We start from the raw sequence: 21632 nt of genomic DNA, 5'->3' as shown, positions 1-21632 counted from the left end.
TTCACTTTAAAATGTATGTCAAACAAAAACCAATGATTTCAAAGTGGAACATACCATACAACTCTACGCACAAGTACTACTTTTAACTATTTGCAATCATTGGTTTGTTTGACACATTTTAGAGTGAACTATCTGAGTCTTAGCTTCACTCTGCTACTGTGGAATTGCCGTGTACCAATCCACGCCACTTGTCAGTCAGCATGCCTGCTGTCATTTCATGCCCAACCCACCTCGTAGTAGAGAGCTATCCTCCGATACGTTTTCACTTCATCCCTTACCTACACTACTCGTATTCTTTAGCAATGACTATCACATACATTCAGTATAGAACAATCTTTCTAACCAATAGATAGCAGCAGGTCATCATCCTCTCTACGTGACAATTGTCTTATGCACAATGCCTTCATACAGCGTCAAAGAAATTAGAGGAACTCTCAGTACCACTAATGATTAAGTTACATGGGCGATTGGTGGATGTCATGGTTACCTGCAGAAAGTCCCCAGAGTGCTGTACATAGGAGAGCCAAGGTACCCTACTTGGAACAGAATGGACTCCTGTATCTCCTGTTTCTGTCAGCTGAGCAGAGAATTACTTCACCACCATATATTAGCAGTGGCAACGCGTCATTCAGGGCAGGTGGGGCAGAGCCTCCCAAGTTTTGAGCCCCACCTGTTTTGCATGTTATTTTGGCATTAATACGTGTCACATATCAGTTTGCAAACAATGTAAAAAAAAATATATATATATTTAAAACATAATCATTGAGTTAAAGCCACATACAAACATAAAATACGGAACGTAGGGGTTGGTAATGTTCTCTAGTTGCACTGTGATTGGCTCAGTGTTCTGTCACTCATGGGGACACCACATCGCCGCAAAATCTATGGGTAGAGCCTGAAAACTCAAGCCATAGACTTATATTAGAAGTGCCCATCATTGGCCACAGATAAAATGAAACCAATCACATTATATGTACCGTCGCTTTGATTGGACTGATCATGTCAACATTTTACTTTCAAAATCTTAGCTAGCAAGCTAGACAAGCAATCATCATTATGCATCAAGTCGGCAATCTACTGGCAAATTCTATTCAATCCTTGTCATATGAAGAGATTATAGATAAAACGTATCGGTGCTCATCGGCCATAAACATTACACAACAAGTTGGAAATTGCAAATTCAACAATGAGTGCTAAGGCGCCACTTCAGCCCCGGATTTGATCCAAGGCTGTGTTACAGCCGGCGGTGACTGGGAGACCCATGAGGTGGGTTAGAAAAGTTTGAAGACATTGGCCATGCTGTCAATCCAACACGACTTCTGCCATGTTCAAAACAACTGGAAACTCGGAACTGGGAAATCTCAGATTTCAGTAAGTTCAAGACAACTAGGAACTCGGATAAAACTAGCTCTGACTGGGAAAATACTGAAAATAATTTTGAACGGTCATCCAACTCGGGATTTCGGGCCTTTTTTTAGAGCCCACAAGAAGGACCGGCACACCACCTTCCTGTTCAGGTAAGCATAGCACAACAAGGTGAGTCCAAAAAGGTATTGTATGCTGCTGCATAAATTATGTAATATACCAGGGAGATATGTATACTGTAGCCAAGAAAGTAATACTAACTGTATGTTGTGTAGTAAGCTGTTAATAGCTCATGTGCCTCATCCTAATAATTTGATCCCATTCCTCCCTTATAACTTAGCGAACTGTTCTGACTTGATGGTGCACATGTAGCCTATAGCCTGTTTTAGAGAAATGTAATCATTGAATATTGTAAGAGCTTTCATTGTCTGCTTATATGCCCTGTTTTTTATCCAACGGTTCTGACTTGGTGTACAGGGATAATATTGTAAGAACAGCCCATGTTCTGAATTCTGTCGCTGTACATTTCTAAAGTGCTTAACACATAGTTACATTGACTACATCTGTCCTAGCTCGCTCATTATTGTCTTAATCAAAATTATGGATAGCGTGTTATCGTTCCCTTATGCCATAGTTTGTACATCTCAATTGTCAATAGAAACCACATTTGTTTAAGCAAGTCAGCCATATCAGCTATGTTTTTTAAAAAGACAGTAAATAAGGCTGAATGAACTGTTTCGCTGCCAGACAAGGCTCCGCTGATAGCCAGGTGTAGCGGTGGCAAGGATCACTCCACGGTGCTGAGAAGAAAGCTCTGCTGTTGGGACAGCTTTATGTAAGCCCTAACAGTGTGTGAGCACCGTTTGTCACCATTATAGTGCAATTAATTTTTTGTTTAGTGTTGTGTAGTCGCTTTGCTGGCATGCATCAACATTTAATTATTTTTTTGCCTCAGCAAGATTTACATGCTAAAATCACCACTGCATATTAGTGACAGTGAACCTGCATGGAAAGCGGGATGTAGAGAGAGACATGGTTTCAGGTTATTCTCATTTATTGTAACTGTACAAGAAAAAATGATCAAACATTTATTTCAATCAGATTGTACCTCAACGTATGCTGTAAGCAGTTTACTATACTGGCTATTATTTGGTTCAGAGCCTGACCTCTCTTGGCACCCCCTCCACTTCAATCACTGAACTCTTCCCCAATGAGGGTCTTCCCTGTCTGTTCTCAACCTGCCCCCCCTCGTCTACCACCCATTCATGCTGGTCTTCCAAGTCCTCCTCCTCTACTAAAATCCCCTCTCAACTTAGGTACAATGCTCTTAGTTAAACCAGAGACTGTATAAAAAATGAAACCACCTTGGGTTTGCTTAAACCACAAGGTGTAACATTAGCTAGCTAATTCATTTTCTATAACGTTAGTTAGCTAGCTAACGTTAGCTAGTTAGCTTCCTACCTAATTGACGTTCGGCTACCTTTCCTCGTCAATAGCTTGCTTTAATAACAGAAGACCAAATAACTACTTACTATAATTTCAATATTGAAATCGCAGTTGATTAGCTAGCTAGTTGGTTATCTAGTTTCTCGACTGAAAAACTGTTGAACTTACCTCTTTATTATTGTCAGTGATCACTCACCTTTCACCGTCCCCTTTCATCTCTATGGGCAAAAATCCGCTTAGAGAGCTGTCAAACAGTGTTTGGTCCAAAAACCTGACCAATTGAGTTTCAGTAGACTGCTACAGGCTATGTTCATTGGCTAGAATTTCCTTATAGTAAGCAGTTGCGAGAGCAAATGGATTTTGGTGTGAGAGGGAGAAAAGTCATCCATGTGGGGACGCGGCGTATTTGTGAGTGTGCGGTAATTTTGGAGTCTTGACATGTAGTAAGTATTTCTTCAGGCGAACATAAATCTCTACTCTTGTCACACCCTGATCAGTTTCACCTGTCCGCGTTATTGTTTCCACCCCCTCCAGGTATCGCCTGATTTCACCAGTGTATTTATCCCTGTGTTTCCTGTCTCTCTGTGTATGTGTGTTTCCCCCATACTCCTTTTGCTATTCTCTTTTTGATAGTCCTCCCGGTTTTGACCCCTGCCTGACTCTGGACTTCTTTCCCGCCTGCCTGATCATCCTGCCTGGCCTGACCTTTATTCTGCCTGCCCTTCGGTACCTTTTGGACTCTGAACTGGTTTGGACCCTTTTGCCTGTCCATGACCATTCTCTTGCCGTCACCTATTGGATTAATAAATATTGTAAGACTCCAACCATCTGCCTCCTGTGTCTGCATCTGGGTCTCGCCTTGTGTCATTATAACCTTCTTATTAATTTACTGTGTCTGGAAATGCAGTGCAAGCTCTCACGTTTAATTTGCATGCACCTCGCCGGCCTGTGCTTGTGGGATCCGTTCTCTGCTCGCTCAACTAAATGTTCTCACCCGACTCAAGTGTTTGCTCACACAATGATGTTTCATCTTACTCGTGCAGGCCATCTCGCGCCCATTCAACTTTTTATGCGGATTTGAAACCATAGGAATGCTGGTCACAAAAAAAGGGAAAAGGTGAATGGAAAAAGCCTAAATTGCACCATCATCTAATCCTGCACCTAAACAATCCTACACCAGACCCAGACAGTAGGCCTGGGAGGTTGGAACCAACCCCTTCTCTCAAAACTTCCTGTAGCTTTTCTGCACTAAAATCGCTCACATTCAAATATTTCTCTGCTGCTGCAACCCTTGAGCTATCCTCTACTGTCTTCACTGCCTCAGCACGAGCACAGGAAACTTTCTTTTTTTTTAACAATTCCACTCCCTCATAATGCCGCCACCTACTGTACTGGAGTGTGTAGTCAATCACAGCTTACAGACGAAATGAATAAAGAAACAAACATGATGAAAAACGAAACCCTCATACCTAATCCTGTACTACTAAGAACGTTTAAAAAGAGCCCTACTAACATCTAACAAACCCCACCCATCCACCAAATCATTTCCAACCCCGCGCCCCCATCCCCGTCCAACCTCAATAATCCTACAGTGGTTGTGCCACTAAAGTTTTGCGATTATGCTCCGGGATTTAGAGGTTATTTGTGGATTATTACGGTACCCTGCGTCACCACTTACCCACCACTAACCCTAACCCATTATTTTATTTTGTTAGGATTATTTTGCTCTTACTGTAGTATTGTAGCCCTCTCCCGACCGGTCACGTTGAACAGCGCCTGGGAGACCCATGAGATGACTGTAGGTTTTTGGTTTCTCTCCCTCTAAAAACAGAAATAAATCATTCTAAATAACAAACTGTCTTTATTTACAAATTAGTAACAATGTTTCACCCCATGTTCAAGAATGGCCTTTTTCTCACTCATTTAACGTTATTTGAAAACAAAATCATCTCCGAAATATTGCTATTTTTTAAACAAAGTTATTATTATTATTAATTTAGAATGATATAAAAGCCCCTTGGATATTCTCACAGGTATATTATTAACCCTGTTATTAGCAGGACAATATATATTGCTCATGGCTCCCGAGTGGCGCACAATAGGATTGCCTTGCAGTTCTCCAGCTGTATCCACTGAAAGCGAGCGAGGTTCAAAGCACGAGGGCAGGGGGCACGGGATGGGCCGATGAGCTGCGCACAGAAGACAGATTTAGCCGATGGGCAATGGAGGAGGAGGGGGGGGTGGACCCTCATGCCGCCAGACTGGGTAGCACAGAGCAACACTGTAAGGGGCATTCCACTAATAATGGCGCTGACTAGGGAAACGGTCCCGCTGTTCTAGCAGGTAGCTGGACAATAGACTTGTCTAGATGGAGGGTAGGGGGAGAATTCTATTGTCAAATGTATTTCTAAGTCAAGTATTATTATTATTATTATTATGTATCACATCCGACCGTGATTGGGAGTCCCATAGGCAACACACAATTGGCCCAGCGTTTCTCTCCCTCTAAAAACAGAAATAAATGTTTTGGCCTATACCAATATTATTGTGGCCTTTATTCAGATTACAATCGCTCACTTTTTTTATTTTTTAAAAACAAAATAAACTCCAAAATATAGTTATATATTATCAAGTTGATGGCATAGTCATATATCCGGCACCTACATATTTATAGACCATTATGGGCTATTAGCAGGACAATTAGAAGGACAATATACCTTAACTATTAGCAGGACTATTAGCAGGACAATATACCTTAACCAACACCTCTGTATTTTGATACTTTGTGGATGGGGCCTCCCCAGTTGCGCAGCTGTCTAAGTCACCGTATTGCAACGCAAGGCAAAATGCGTTGCTACAGTTACCCGTGCTGGCAGCCCCCGGGAGACCCAAGAGGCAGCTTTTGGTTTTAATTTAGAATCCTCCAATCCTCTATATGTAACTATTGGCGGATTTTTATATACTGTAGGCCTACCGTAGGCTACATGAGTCTCACTAGTGTTGAGTAATGTGCTGTTAAAAGTGGTGTAGGTCTTATTTATTTAAAGAGCATATTGAAGTTAGAAGCATTAGCCTAGAATTATTTTAGCACTGTTTCGTGCTGCTCTGAGACAAGCACGGGGACTGGTCTTGATAAATCAATGAGATTTTTATTTTCACTGAATCTCCGTTTGGGTATTGGTTAGACAGAAATTATGGTGTAGAAATGTTATGCTCTTAGTGTAACCTTTTTTTAACTAGGCAAGTCCGTTAAGAAGCCTACAAGGAACCCCGGTCTCCCGCGTGCCTGCTCATGACACAGTGATTCTTTCGCTAAATAGCCCAGTCCTGTGTTGCCTACTTCCGATCATAATGTTGTACAGCGCCATATTTTCTGTTTTTCTTGGGGGGAAAAACACCATAACATTAATCAAATTAATCCCAAACTCTAAAAGTAATTGGAAAGTTAGATACAAATTATTTGTGACATTGTGGTTACAATAAAGAATGTAAACGAGATATAAATAAGATGCTGTGTTTTTATTTACAGTAGTGATGGACAGCTGGTGGCATTTTGAAAACAGGTTTTCAAACACTTGTTGCCCGATTATCAGGACAATAGACTCTTTATAGCCCGGCTATTGTAGGTGCGAACATTCCCCTACCTGCAATGCATTCTAGGCTTATGTACTCTGATGTGTTACATTTCTAACTCAAAATAGAGGTACAAGAATTTCTTCATCAACATCTTTATGCTTTCGTTAATAGAATAACTAGAAAAAAGACAATCAAAATCTAGATGGTTATTTAAAGTACATTTTAGTTGCACTTCCACCAAGCTCCACGACAACGTGAAAACCTTGCAGAGATGATAAATGTATTGTTGCATTGTAGTATCGTCAATTTCTCTAGCCAAAACGTCTTGATGTCCTCAAAAGTTTGGACACACCTACTCATTCCAGGGTTTTTCTTTATTTTTACTATTTTCTACATTGTGGAATAATAGTGAATACATCACAACTATGACATAACACATATGGAATCAGTTAAAAACAAACTCATATTTACAAGGACAGCCAACTCCTTTCTCCCCGTCGGGGAATTGAACCCCGGTCTCCCACATGACATGGGGATTATTTAGCTAAATAGCCCAGCACTGTAGCCCACTCCCGACCGTCACGTTGTACAGCACCATATTTTCCATTCCATCCTAACGGAAACCCAACTTATTTTTCTTGGAGTAGAAACACCATAATATTAATCAAATTAATTAAGCAACATTTCTTAAAATCAGTCCCATATACTATGTTTGTACAAAAAAGTTTTTAAATTCTCTCATACAGCCACTACTAAAGGTTATCAAATGATTCTCAAAGATGCCCTTTGGTGGTCAAACTAGCACTAACGAGCATTAATGGTACCAGTGGTTGGCACTTAAATATTGTGCCATAGAATTCTGCTGCACCACTCAAGCTGTGCTGCAGTACGCTGCAACTTTTAAAGGACGAACCACTGCACACATCGATCTTTCCCTCTCTTCTACATACCGGTACTTACAACAATACATCAACATACAACCATACACTCCAGGCGTACACGCACCGTTGACAAGTTTTCCAACCAGATGTAATGATGAGTTCAATGTACAATCTCCTAGGTGCAACCGAGCAAACACCACCTCTTCCTTTAATCTGACCTTCGAATCTTTGTCCACCGACCTTTATTTGGAGGGCATATAACTTCTTATGGGTACCTGGGACGGTAGTGTCCCACATGGCCAACATCCAGTGAAATTGCAGAGCCCGAAATTCAAAAATACTAAATTCAAATATTTAACATTCTTGAAAATATATGTGTTATACATCAAAATAAAGCTTAACTTCTTGTTAATCCAGCCGCTGTGTCAGATTTCAAAAGAGCTTTACGGTGAAAGCATACAATGCGATTATCTGAGGACAGCGCCCAGCACACAAAACATTACATACAGTTACCAGCCAAGTAGATTAGTCACAAAAGTCAGAAATAGCAATAAAATTAATCCCTTACCTTTGATGATCTTCGTATGGTTGCACTCACAAGATTCCCTGTTACACAATAAATGTTTGTTTTGTACGATAAAGTCCCTCTTTATATCCAAAAACCTAAGTTTTGTTGGCGGCGTTTTGTTCAGTAATCCTATGTCTCAAAGGCAGACAAAACAGGCAGACAAAAAATCCAAATAGTGTCCATAAAGTTTGTAGAAACATGTCAAACAATGTTTATAATCAATCCTCAGGTTGTTTTTAGCCTAAATAATCGATAATATTTCAACCGGACAAAAACAAGAAAGGCGCACTCTCGGTCGCGCGCAGGAAACAGGTCTGGCGACTTCCTAGGGTCCACTCACTCAGAGTGGTCTTACTCATTTTTCAGAATACAAGCCTGAAACAATTTCTAGACTGTTGACATCTAGTGGAAGCCATAGGAAGTACAATTTGAGTCCTAAGTCATGGGATACTGTATAGGCATTCTATATAAAACTACAAACATAAACAAATCCCAGTTCCTGGATGGACTTTTCTCAAGTTTTTGCCTGCCTCAGTTCTGTTATACTCACCGACATTATTTTAACAGTTTTGGAAACTTTAGAGTGTTTTCTATCCAAATCTACCAATTATATGCATACCCTAGCTTCTGGGCCAGAGAAACAGGCAGTTTACTTTGGGCACGCTTTTCACCCGGAAGTGAAAATAGTGCCCCCTACCCTAGTGAGGATAAATGCCGTCCCTTGGGCTCGCTGTCCCACCTGTTCTGCCACACATCTATCTTTCCCGGTCATACTGTCTGAACTAACTTGACTGTGTATCAGGGTTCCCCAAATGTCTGCACATTTAAATAATTATTTAGTTCATAAACGAGTTATGTAATTGTTAGACCTGATAAGGAGCTGTACCATTTTGAAAAACAACCACTTCAGGCTGCCATGACAGTCATGTTGTTTTATGTCATTTCAAATAGTTATAGTGCACAGTATTAATGGTTGGTGCAGGATATGTGCTATTATCAGACTGCCCCCACCCCCCCAAAAGGAAATGAATACAAAAAACGATGTTTGTCTGAAGCTGAAAAAGACAGGAAATTCAAAAGCTAATTTGACCTATGCACTAACAAGGCTTTTCAGGATAAACAGCTTGACTACTGCTAGAGTACTGCAGCTGTATTGATCTACTGTACTTCAACAACAGATGTACTAACATTGGATGGGTTGATTAGGACTCAAACCTTCTCTCAAACAGCCTAATACATACTCTCAGAGTAGGTTTACCATATTAATGTATTTGGTAATGTAAATGCATTTTTTCATTTAAGACACACATGAAATCTGCCATTTGGGAATCTGTTCGTAATCTTGATTGAAAAAAAATTATCAATAATATTTTACCTTTTATTTAACTAGGCAAGTCAATTCTTATTTACAATGACTGCCTAACCCGCCTAAACCCTAACCTGGATGACGCTGTGTCAATTGTGCGCCGCTCTATGGGACTCCCAATCACAGCCGGTTGTGATACAGCCTGGAATCGAACCAGGGTCTGTGGTGATGCCTCTAGCACTGAGATACAGTGCCTTAGACTGCTGAGCCACTCGGGAGCCCGTTGATATACACTACCATTCAAAAGTTTGGGGTCACTTAGAAATGTACTTGCTTTTGAAAGAAAAGCACATTTTCTGTCCATTAAAATAACATAAAATTGATCAGAAATACAATGTAGACATTGTTAATGTTGTAAATGACTATTGTAGCTGGAAACGGCAGATTTTGAAGGGAATATCAACAGAGGCCCATTATCAGTAACCATCACACCTGTGTTCCAATGGCATGTTGTGTTAGTTAATCCAAGTTTATCATTTTAAAAGGCTAATTGATCATTAGCTGTGTAATTATATTAGCACAGCTGAAAACTGTTGTCCTGATTAAAGAAGCAATAAAACTGGCATTCTTTAGACTAGGTGACTATCTGGAGCATCAGCATTTGCGGGTTCGATTATAGGATCAAAACGGCCAAAAACAAAGACCTTTCTTCTGAAACTCCTCAGTCTATTCTTGTTCTGAGAAATGAAGGCTATTCCATGCGAGAAATTGCCAAGAAACTGAAGATCTCGTACAACGCTGTGTACTACTCCAATCACAGAACAGCACAAAGTGGCTCTAACCAGAATAGAAAGAGGAGTGGGAGGCCCCGGTGCACAACATGTGAACTTTCATGTGCCTTAATAACACACTTGTTTGCCATCTGTAAATACAAATAAAATTGTTAAATTACGAGCCTTGTTGGTTAAGCCACAGAAAAAGTGAGCAATCTTCCTGCTGGCCATGATTGGTTGAGATACTTAAAAAAAAAAATATTGTGTAGTGGAGCTGCGTAAGTGTGGCCCTCCACTTTCTGGAGGATCAAGTTTTGAAATCAGTGGAAGAGTTTGATAGCTAAAGAGATGGAGGAAACACCTGTCTCTGGATTACATCTTCAAACTAAGGGCAACCGGCATTCCTGACAGTGAGATGCGTCCATACACAATGATGTATACAGGTAAGATAGTCTAGCGTTAGCTAGCTAACGTTACATTTTCAGATATTACACGTTTTCTAATTTTGACAGAAAGTGATTTCATTTCAAGCTAAAGTGTACTGTTAGCTAGCTAGCAAATGTTAGCTGGCTGGCTCCCTAGCTGACGTTATTATTAATTTCTCAGAGCCGTGTGCTGTTCTAGATAGAGCCTAATGTTAGCTAGTTAACATTGAACATGGTTGGTTAGCTCCCAGCACTGTGGCATTATTGGCACTGTTAATTGTTTAACTAGCTAACGTTGGCTGGCTGGATCGTTAGTTAACATTACGTGATCTGTGTACAACACCCGTTGAATTTGGCCCTTGTCAGTTAACATCGGCAAAAAAGCGTAATGAAATTGTTGCCAGCAGAGCTGGTTAGGCTGTTTTCATGTTATCCAGAGGTAAACAAATCATCGGCCAGAGCGTCAAGTGTGCACTTCGAGAGTGAAACGAGATGGGTGGGGCTAAAGTTTAGGGTGAGGGTGTGAACGATGTTTATCAACTTTCAAAGCAGAACTACTTTCCCATTGTTCCTCAAATGCAATGTATGATATGCCATTTTGTAGCTCTGAGTCTCTACTTTTATATAATGTAAAAAAACACCATTTCGCTTCATAAGACCGAATCCAGGTGGTGAGTCACATATGTTCATGCCTGTGTGTATGAACGCATGTGTGTGTTTGCGCACGTTTGTGTACATATGAGTGGTGTGTGTGTTTGTGTGTGTGTGTTTGTGTGTAAAAGAGTGTGTGCATATGTAAATATATTGGCACCCTTGCAATTAAATAACGTATTCTAAAATAAGTAAAATAAATACAAAAATATGACTAAATTAAGCATTCAAAGAAAGGAACACCCATACTGTAAGGTTGCTTTAATGCCTCTGGTACTGGGGGCCTTGAAGGTCTGCAAGACATCATAGTATGTCTTCAATCAGCAGATTATCAAGGTATTTTGGAGTGCAAAGTTCAACCTAGTGTCCAAAAACTGGTTCTCTGTTTAAGGTTGTGGGTCTTCCAGCAGGACAACCACCTAAACACACATCAAAAGGCACCCAGGATTGGTTCAATAATAAACACTGGACTGTTCTGGAGTGCCCAGAGATGAGTCCAGATCCAAATTCCATCAAAAACCCTCATGGCGAGATCTGACAAAAGCAGCTGGTGGAAGGCACCACTCAAACTTTGAAGAATTGGTGCAGTTTGCAGCTGAACAGTGGGCCAAATTGCCAGTAGAAAAGGTCCAGCAAGCTCATTGATGGCTGCAATAAGCATTTTTATTGCAGTTATCTTAGCCAAAGGCTGTTTAACTAAGTATTAGCTCCTGGGTGCAAATAAGTTTGTCCATACCAATCCAATAACAAAGTGTGGAGACCAAACGTTTTTTTCAATTTCATCTTATTTCATAAGAAATAGGGAATTAGTTAAGGAAAGTGCAAGGTGTCAATATACCCATATGGAAAAATTGTTATATGATCTAGCTGAAACTTGTAAGTAATACATTGGCATCAAATACACTTACAAGATCTGTAATGGATTCTTGTAATGTCTGACTTATATGGACGGGCAAGCTTTAGCCAAACAGAAATGTGGCATATGCTGTATAAAAGCCTTTTGAGAGACATGTAAAGGTCTTACATACATGGAACATACACATTTCAAAGCACGATCACAGTAATAACAGAGGCTAATTTCATGATTAATTGTATTTGTATTTGCATATTTGTTGTGTAAAGCATTACTACTCTTCACTTGTGTTATGAGGTATTCATTGAAATCCTCAAACATAAAGGCTGATAGGGCCCACGAAGGACCCCAGTGTACTACACTTTGGCTTAGAGGCAGAAGTGAATGAACATTGAATGTAATGTGCACTTCTCCGTACAGTGACGCTACACCTCCAACAAAGTACACTAATGCCTTGTGGGCGTAATCGATCTGCCCTACAATTATTTCAGACCTCAACAGAGTGCTTACTCCTTCTAGCAGCAAAGCCCAATGAGAGTGATACATCTGTGGGGGTATGGCTTTCAGGACTGGCAAGCTATAGTAGAGAAGCCAGTGTTGCCACTTTTGGGCTTTCTGGAATTTTGCTTTCAGTTACTGATCTTGGAACTCAAGCAATACTATCTGGAGGTTTTATAGACAGAAGGTGTATGTCAATTATCTGGGTTTAATGTACCATAGGGTGCATAACTTTTGGAATCAATCCATAAAGTGGCCATCTGTCTGCACACTCCAAGTAACACACAGTGCATGTAGTTAGGGACCATTCCATTGATCAAATCAAACGTAGGACTTTTGCTACCGCATCACAAACATAACATAATGAGAGTTGCACATTCCTCCACAAAAGTGGAGTAGCAGGTCATATAGCTATTTGGATCCAAACCACACAAAAGCACATGCTGATCTCTTTTTAATTTTTTTAACTAGTAACTAGTTAAGAACAAATTATTTTCAATGACGGCCTAGGAACAGTGGGCTAACTGCCTTGTTCAGGGTCAGAACGACAGATTTTGACCTTGTCAGCTTGGGGATTCGATCTTGCAACCTTTCAGTTACTAGTCCAACGCTCTAAACACTAGGCTACCTGCCGCCCCATAAGGCTACCTGCCGGCACTAAGAGCTCTACTCTCTGGGGGTATTTCATTGATACAACACAGTATTGGCCAAATACTGAATTTGGAGGGCTGAAAGACTCATATACCATCATAATTAAATGTAAGGGACAAGGAATCATCATCACTATATGTCTTCAAGGTCTGATATAAAAGTGCCATCACCTATATTTAAGTGATAATGTCAGAGAAGCCAGTGTTTGGAAGACATATGTGACTAATTTCAGGAAACTAGGTGTATGTCGATAATGGCGCCGAAGAGATGGCTGCCGTTTTACAGGCTTCTAACCAACTGCTATTTTTCTTAGTTTAGCATTGTTTGTAACTCATTTTGTACATAATGTTGCTGCTACCGTCTCTTATGACCGAAAAGAGCTTTTACTCACCTCGAACAAGACCAAAATAATTATTAAATGAGTCTTGCGCAAAGGATATACTGCTTTGTCGAGACAAAGCCAAATCCTAGTCATCCGTGTGAAGAAAAGACGTAGAAAAAGGGGGAGGAGGGCGGGGTGCCTTGTAAGAATTTGCCGACGAGTAGGTAAACCACCACGATCGTCTGCATTATCGGCCAACGTGCAATCATAGGGAAAAAAACTGGACGATCTACGATTAAGACTATCTTACCAACGGGACATTAAAAACTGTAATATCTTATGTTTCACCGAGACGTGGCTGAACAACGACACAAATAATATAGAGCTGGCTGGCTTCTCAGTGCATCGGCAGGACAGAGAAGGTACGTCTGGTAAGACGAGGAATGGAGGTGTGTGTCTATTTGTCAATAACTCCTGGTGGTCTAATATTAAAGAAGTCCTGAGGTATTGCTCGCCTGAGGTAGAATACCTCTTGATAAGCTGTAGACCACAATATCTACCAAGAGATTTCTCATCTATATTATTTGTAGCCATCTATTTACCACCACAAACCGATGCTGGCACTAAGACCTGTATAAGGCCATAAGCAAACAAGAAAATTATCATCCAGAGGTGGTGCTCCTAGTGGCCTGGGACTTTAATGCAGGCAAACTTAAATCTATTTTACCTAATTTCTACCAGCATGTCACATGTGAAACCAAAGGGAAAAAAGTAGAGACCACCTTTACTCCACACACAAAGACGCATACAAACCTCTCCCTCTCTCTTCATTTGACAAATCTGATCATAATACTATCATCCTGATTCTGGCAAGCGGTACCGGAGCGGCAAGCGGTCTAGGCGGCAAGCGATCTAGGACAAAAAGGCTCATTAACAGCTTCTACCCCCAAACTATAAGACTGCTGAACAATTAATCAAATGGCCACCCGGACTATTTACTTTGACCCTTTGTATTTACACCGTTGCTACTCGCTGTTTATTATCTATGCATAGTCACTTTACAAATTACCTTGACTAACCTGTATCCCTACACATTGACTCGTTACCGGTACCCCCTGTATATATACAGTGGGGAGAACAAGTATTTGATACACTGCCGATTTTGCAGGTTTTCCTACTTACAAAGCATGTAGAGGTCTGTCATTTTTATCATAGGTACACTTCAACTGTGAGAGACGGAATCTAAAACAAAAATCCAGAAAATCACATTGTATGATTTTTAAGTAATTAATTTGCATTTTATTGCATGACATAAGTATTTGATCACCTACCAACTAGTAAGAATTCCGGCTCTCACAGACCTGTTAGTTTTTCTTTAAGAAGCCCTCCTGTTCTCCACTCATTACCTGTATTAACTGCACCTGTTTGAACTCGTTACCTGTATAAAAGACACCTGTCCACACACTCAATCAAACAGACTCCAACCTCTCCACAATGGCCAAGACCAGAGAGCTGTGTAAGGACATCAGGGATAAATTGTAGACCTGTACAAGGCTGGGATGGGCTACAGGACAATAGCCAAGCAGCTTGGTGAGAAGGCAACAACTGTTGGCACAATTATTAGAAAATGGAAGAAGTTCAAGATGACGGTCAATCACCCTCGGTCTGGGGCTCCATGCAAGATCTCACCTCGTGGGGCATCAATGATCATGAGGAATGTGAGGGATCAGCCCAGAACTACACGGCAGGACCTGGTCAATGACCTGAAGAGAGCTGGGACCACAGTCTCAAAGAAAACCATTAGTAACACACTACGCCGTCATGGATTAAAATCCTGCAGCGCACGCAAGGTCCCCCTGCTCAAGCCAGCGCATGTCCAGGCCCGTCTGAAGTTTGCCAATGACCATCTGGATGATCCAGAGGAGGAATGGGAGAAGGTCATGTGGTCTGATGAGACAAAAATAGAGCTTTTTGCTCTAAACTCCACTCGCCGTGTTTGGAGGAATAGAAGGATGAGTACAACCCCAAGAACACCATCCCAACCGTGAAGCATGGAGGTGGAAACATCATTCTTTGGGGATGCTTTTCTGCAAAGGGGACAGGACGACTGCACCGTATTGAGGGGAGGATGGATGGGGCCATGTATCGCGAGATCTTGACCAACAACCTCCTTCCCTCAGTAAGAGCATTGAAGATGGGTCGTGGCTGGGTCTTCCAGCATGACAACGACCCGAAACACACAGCCAGGGCAACTAAGGAGTGGCTCCGTAAGAAGCATCTCAAGGTCCTGGAGTGGCCTAGCCAGTCTCCAGACCTGAACCCAATAGAAAATCTTTGGAGGGAGCCGAAAGTCCGTATTGCCCAGCGACAGCCCCGAAACCTGAAGGATCTGGAGAAGGTCTGTATGGAGGAGTGGGCCAAAATCCCTGCTGCAGTGTGTGCAAACCTGGTCAAGAACTACAGGAAACGTATGATCTCTGTAATTGCAAACTAAGGTTTCTGTACCAAATATTCAGTTCTGCTTTTCTGATGTATCAAATACTTATGTCATGCAATAAAATGCAAATTAATTACTTAAAAATCATACAATGTGATTTTCTGGATTTTTGTTTTAGATTCCTTCTCTCACAGTTGAAGTGTACCTATGATAAAAATTACAGACCTCTACATGCTTTGTAAGTAGGAAACCCTGCAAAATCGTCAGTGTATCAAATACTTGTTCTCCCCACTGTATATATATATATATATATATATATATATATATATATATATATTTTTTTTTTAACTTTAGTTTATTTAGTAAATATTTTCTAAACTCTATTTCTTGAACTGCATTGTTGGTTAAGGGCTTGTCAGTAAGCATTTCACGGTAAGGTCTACACCCATTGTATTTTGGCGCATGTGACAATTAAATTATTATTTTGCCCTCTGGAAAACTTCTTCACAGGAGAGCCATTTGAATGTAAACTTTTTATGTCTTCTGGAACGTGAACTTTCATGTGCTTTAATAACAAAGTGTATGCCATCTGTAAATACGAATAAAATGGTTACATTACGAGCCTAGTTGGTTTAGCTACAGAAAAAGTCGGGGAAAAATCCCACTAGCAGTGATTGGCTGAGATAATGGGTGGACTGGACATGCCGAGAGATGAGTTCGATTGGTCTGCCATGTAGCTTGCTTCTGTCTATAAGATTTTTTGAAAGATATCTCATAGTAGAACTGCAAAGGTGTTGCTCTCCACTTTCTGGACGACCGAGTTTTGAAATCAGTGGAATACACAGTGGAATTAGATTATGATAGCTAAGGAGAGGGAGTAAATGCTGGCGTTTGATTGCAAATATGCAGATTGAGTTGAAAAGAGAACACACAGAAGGCTGTTGTATAAAACACCTGTAGCCAGATTACATCTTCAAACTAAGGCAACCATGGTCATCCATGACAGAGAGGGATAAGTGTCCATCCAATTGTACGGGTGAGATAGTCTAGCCAGCTACATTTTCAGATATTACATGTTTCTAATTTTGTCAGAAAGTAGTTTTCATTTCAAGTTAAAGCGTAATGTTAGCTCGCTAGCTAACGTTAGCTGGCTGGCTCGCTAGCTAACGTTTCATGTATGTTCTCTGTAGCAAAATTATTTGTATCTCAGAGCCATTTGCATTGCTAGTTATAACCTAATGTTAGCCCGCTAGCTAACATTGAACCTGGTTGGTTAGATACCTGCAGATTCATGCAGGTTAGTAATGTTATGAGTTGGGATTATGTTTCATTGTTTAGCCTGCTAGCTAGATGTCTAAACAATAGACTCCACTATGCCAGTAAGCATTTCAATAGAATGTTTATGATGTCACTTCGACAACTGTCAATAGATGTAGCAGGTAAATTCGCTCTGGCTATCTACTCCAGTGTGCAGAATAACTGACAAATTTACGAATGCTCAACACCCGTTGAATATGGCCGGTGTCAGTAAACGTTGGCAAAAACTGCCTAATGAAATTGTTGCCAGCAGCACAGTTGCAGTCACCAACGGTCTGGATAACATAAAAACATACTACCCAGCTCTGCTAAGGCAAGTAAAATGGTCAGAGTGAGCTGTTCCCTCATTTGTGTCTGGGAGTAGCTAGCAAGCTAGCCAACGTTAGCCAGTTAGCTTGAGTGCTTGACTGCTGTTGTTAGGTCAGAACGCTCGGATCAACCTTACTCCTCGGTCAGAGCGTCCAGTGTGCGCTCTGAACGCGCCGAGAGCGAAAGATTCAGAATTTATGAAAAGACAATCTGACAACGCTCTGAGTTTACACACTCTGAGCACACTCTGGCACTCCAAATTTAATTTACGAACACACCCGTAGCATAAACCAGCATTTGGTCTTGAAATTTGACCTCACATATGAATCCATGAAGAGCTGGGTGGGGCTAAAGCTTAAGAAGGTGTGAACGATGCTGAATGAGTGTAGCTGATTCATGATTTCGACTAACTGGGAAACGCTGCCTCCCTGTCTCTCCTCCCCACACGTTCATTACTATGGGACAGCTGGAGATCGAACTTGAATATTGAAACAATGTTGCAAATGTCGGAGAGACAGACAGCAAGGTTTACACAAATCTCTGCTGTTGAAAACAAAATGTTAATCTAAAATAAATGTGCGATAATGTCTAGATGATTTTTATAGTGGAGATAAAGTTCATAAAGTGCCTGGCTGGGCTGATGAAACAGTGGATTGCGCAGTCAGATGGAACAGAGTAAATAGGCATTTTAACTTCATAGATTTAGCTATTGGTATCTTGTGGAATAGACACCGGCTGGAATGCGGTTTTAACCAATCAGCATTCAGGATTAGACCCACCCGTTGTGTAACATGCATTACATGTCTAATATTGTCAACAGAACGAAAACATAGCTCATGCATACCCTGATTTTCAAGAATATATTTCAGTTGATCCTTCAATTGGACATTGACAAAAAAATGTCCTTCCTCTAAAAAGTTTTTCACTGTTACGGACGAGGACACACGTGAGTGTTTCTTCTTCAGTTTGTGAATTGCCAAGGTACTTTGTACATACTCTGCAGTGATGATGACATTCAAGATGATCTACAAAACCAGCTAGTGGCTTCTCTAAAAAACATACTTACTTGCTGGAACTGCACTTGTCCCTGCAGAATGTAACCGTAGAAGTGTCAGGAAGTCTTCCACCAACACACCAGTAGTGTCTCGTCTCAAAGCAAAGGAGAGAATCGAGACGTGACTCCACACGTCCTCTGTTTCTTGAGGGACACTGTCCTACAAATTACAGGAAACAATATTATACGCTTTATGTAGGTTGAGTTTGATTTTAGTTTTCTAATACTACAATATAACCTATAAGAAAGCCACAACACACATGACAGAAACATAAAATGAGAATGATAGAGAGAGAGAGGGAGGGTAAGAGTGTTTACAGTAGTGTGCATTTTGTCATTAATTTGTTTGTCTGTCTTAAGTTAAATAAGTCAGTTAACTTTGATTATTTCATGTCATACAACTTTATTTAATTAGCTTGCTCTACTGTCTATCACTCACCTGGGCCCATGTGAACCGTGTTGCTATTTTTTCGGTGTTTGGTTTGCTGACAATCTCATCAATATCCTTGGTAAGAAAGAAAAAAAACTCATAAAAAGCATTCCAATAATGTTAATATATGAAGGCTTTACTCTGTTGGGTGCTCTCGTGATTTGAAAAACACGAGAGAGAGAGTGTGAGAGAAATAAAGAAGTGTCTTTCCTCTAAAGGAGTGTGAGAGAGGGGGAGAGAGAACGAGGGGGAGAGGGCAAGAGAGAGAGAAATAAATACTAGTTGACCCTGTGGTAATACCAACATATTTTACTATTTTGGATAACATACAATGATGTATAGTGCCAATCTACCAATGGGCCACATGTCACGCCCTGGCCTTAGTTATCTTTGTTTTCTTTATTATTTTAGTTAGGTCAGGGTGTGACATGGGGGATGTTTGTGTGTTTTTGTCTCGTCTAGGGTGTTTGTATTGTCTAGGGGGTGTTTGTAGAGTTCATGGGGTTGTGTTCATTGTAGGTGTTTATTGTAGGTGTTTATGTAAGTCTATGGTTGCCTAGATTGGTTCTCAATTAGAGACAGCTGTCTATCGTTGTCTCTGATTGGGAGCCATATTTAGGCAGCCATAGTCATTAGGTAGGTTGTGGGTGATTGTCTATGTCTAAGTTGCCTGTGTCTGCACTTATTGTTTATATAGCTTCACGTTCGTCGGTTTGTTGTTTTGTTTAGTTTGTCAGTGTCGTTTCGTTTCGTCTTCGTCTTCAAATAAAGAGAAGATGTATTGTTATCACGCTGCGCCTTGGTCCTCCTCTCTTCCACAATACGACGATCGTGACAGAATCACCCACCACACTCGGACCAAGCATCGTGGTAAGCGGCAGCAGCAGCAGGAGCAGCGATCGCAGGACTTATGGAATTGGGAGGAAATTCTGGACAGCGGAGGACCCTGGGCACAACCGGGAGAATATCGCCACCCTCGTGAAGAGCTGGAGGCAGCTAAATCCGAGAGGCGGTGGTATGAGGAGGCAGCACGGAAGCGAGACTGGAAGCCTGAGAGCCAGCCCCAAAAATGTCTTGGGGGGGGATAAAAGGGAGTGTGGCGAAGTCAGGTAGGAAACCTGCGCCAACTCCCCGTGCTTACCGTGGAGAGCGAGAGTACGGGCAGACACAGTGTTATGCGGAAGAGCGCACGGTGTCTCCTGTACGTGTGCTTAGCCCGGTGCGGTACATTCCAGCTACACGTGTCGGCCGGGCTAGAGTGGGCATGGAGCCAGGTGCCATGAAGCCGGCTTAACGTATCTGGCCTCCAGTACGTCTCCTCGGGCCGGTGTACATGGCACCAGCCTTACGCATGGTGTCCCAGGTTCGCCAGCACAGCCCAGTGCGGGCTATTCCACCTCGCCGCATTGGCCTGGCTACGGGGAGCATTAAACCAGGTAAGGTTGGGCAGGCTCGGTGCTTAAGAGCTCCTGTACGCCTTCACGGTCCGGTATATCCGGCGCCACCTCCTCGCCCCAGCCCAGTACCACCAGTGCCTACACCACGCACCAGGCTTCCAGTGCGTCTCCAGAGCCCTGTTCCTCCTCCACGCACTCGCCCTGTGGTGCGTGTCTCCAGCCCGGTACCACCAGTTCCGGCACCACGCACCAAGCCTCCTGTGCGTCTCCAGAGCCCTGTGCACCCTGTTGCTGCTCCCCGCACTAGCCTTGAGGTGCGTGTCCTTAGCCCGGTACCACCAGTTCCGGCACCACGTACCAGGCCTACTGTGCGCCTCAGCCGGCCAGAGTCTGCCGTCTGCCCAGCGCCGTCTGCGCTGTCCGTCTGCCCAGCGCCGTTTGAGCTGCCCGCCTGCCCAGCGTCATCTGAGCTGCCCGTCTGCCCAGCGCCATCTGAGCTGCCCGTCTGCCCAGGGCCATCTGAGCTGCCCGCCTGCCCAGCGCCATCTGAGCTGCCCGTCTGCCCAGCGCCATCTGAGCTGCCTGCCTGCCCAGCGCCGTCAGAGCCGCCCGTCTGTCCCGAGCCGTCAGAGCCGTCCATCAGTCAGGAGCCGCTAGAGCCGTCCGTCAGTCAGGAGCCGCCAGAGCCGCCCGCCAGACAGGAGCCGCCAGACCCGCCCGCCAGTCAGGAGCCGCCAGAGCCGCCCGCCAGTCAGGAGCCGCCAGAGCCGCCCGCCAGTCAGGAGCCGCCAGAGCCGCCCGCCAGTCAGGAGCCGCCAGAGCCGCCAGCCAGTCAGGAGCCGCCAGAGCCGCCCGCCAGTCAGGAGCTGCCAGAGCCGCCCGCCAGTCAAGAGCTGCCCTTCAGTCAAGAGCTGCCCTTCAGTCCGGAGCTGCCCCTCAGTCCGGAGCTGCCCCTCCGTCCAGTGGCGCCCTCTACGATGGTCTTCAGTCCGGGACTCGCTGCAAGGGTCCTCGTTCCTGGGAGGCCACCTAAGCGGGTATTGACTATGGTGGAGTGGGGTCCAGGTCCCGCACCCGAGCCGCCGCCATAGGAAGGCCCACCCGGACCCTCCCCTTCTGTGTCAGGTTTTGCGGCCGGAGTCCGCACCTTTGGGGGGGGGGGGGGGGTACTGTCATGCCCTGGCCTTAGTTATCTTTGTTTTCTTTATTATTTTAGTTAGGTCAGGGTGTGACATGGGGGATGTTTGTGTGTTTTTGTCTCGTCTAGGGGGTGTTTGTATTGTCTAGGGGGTGTTTGTAGAGTTCATGGGGTTGTGTTCATTGTAGGTGTTTATGTAAGTCTATGGTTGCCTAGATTGGTTCTCAATTAGAGA

At 42.8% G+C, this 21632-nt stretch overlaps 1 protein-coding gene and 1 long non-coding RNA gene across 6 annotated transcripts in view; both read right to left on the bottom strand.

Moving 5' to 3' along the window:
* Positions 1 to 21632, bottom strand: part of LOC139540411 (membrane-associated guanylate kinase, WW and PDZ domain-containing protein 2-like) — a 305518-nt gene that overhangs the window by 137026 nt on the left and 146860 nt on the right. The gene's annotated exons all lie outside the window — the stretch shown is intronic.
* The window catches only part of LOC139540414 (uncharacterized), a 36014-nt gene that overhangs the window by 4346 nt on the left and 10036 nt on the right, over positions 1 to 21632 (bottom strand). The window contains exons 2-3 of the long non-coding RNA XR_011668189.1: positions 18872 to 18937; positions 18445 to 18592 (exon numbers count right to left, since the gene is read on the bottom strand). This is a non-coding gene — a long non-coding RNA (uncharacterized lncRNA). The remainder of the gene's footprint in view (positions 1 to 18444; positions 18593 to 18871; positions 18938 to 21632) is intronic.

This window comes from Salvelinus alpinus, chromosome 15 (genome assembly GCF_045679555.1).
Source record: "Salvelinus alpinus chromosome 15, SLU_Salpinus.1, whole genome shotgun sequence".
NCBI classification, from domain to species: Eukaryota; Metazoa; Chordata; class Actinopteri; order Salmoniformes; family Salmonidae; genus Salvelinus; species Salvelinus alpinus.
The sequence above is the reverse complement of the archived record's forward strand: the minus strand, read 5'-3'. Positions and strand labels throughout refer to the sequence as shown.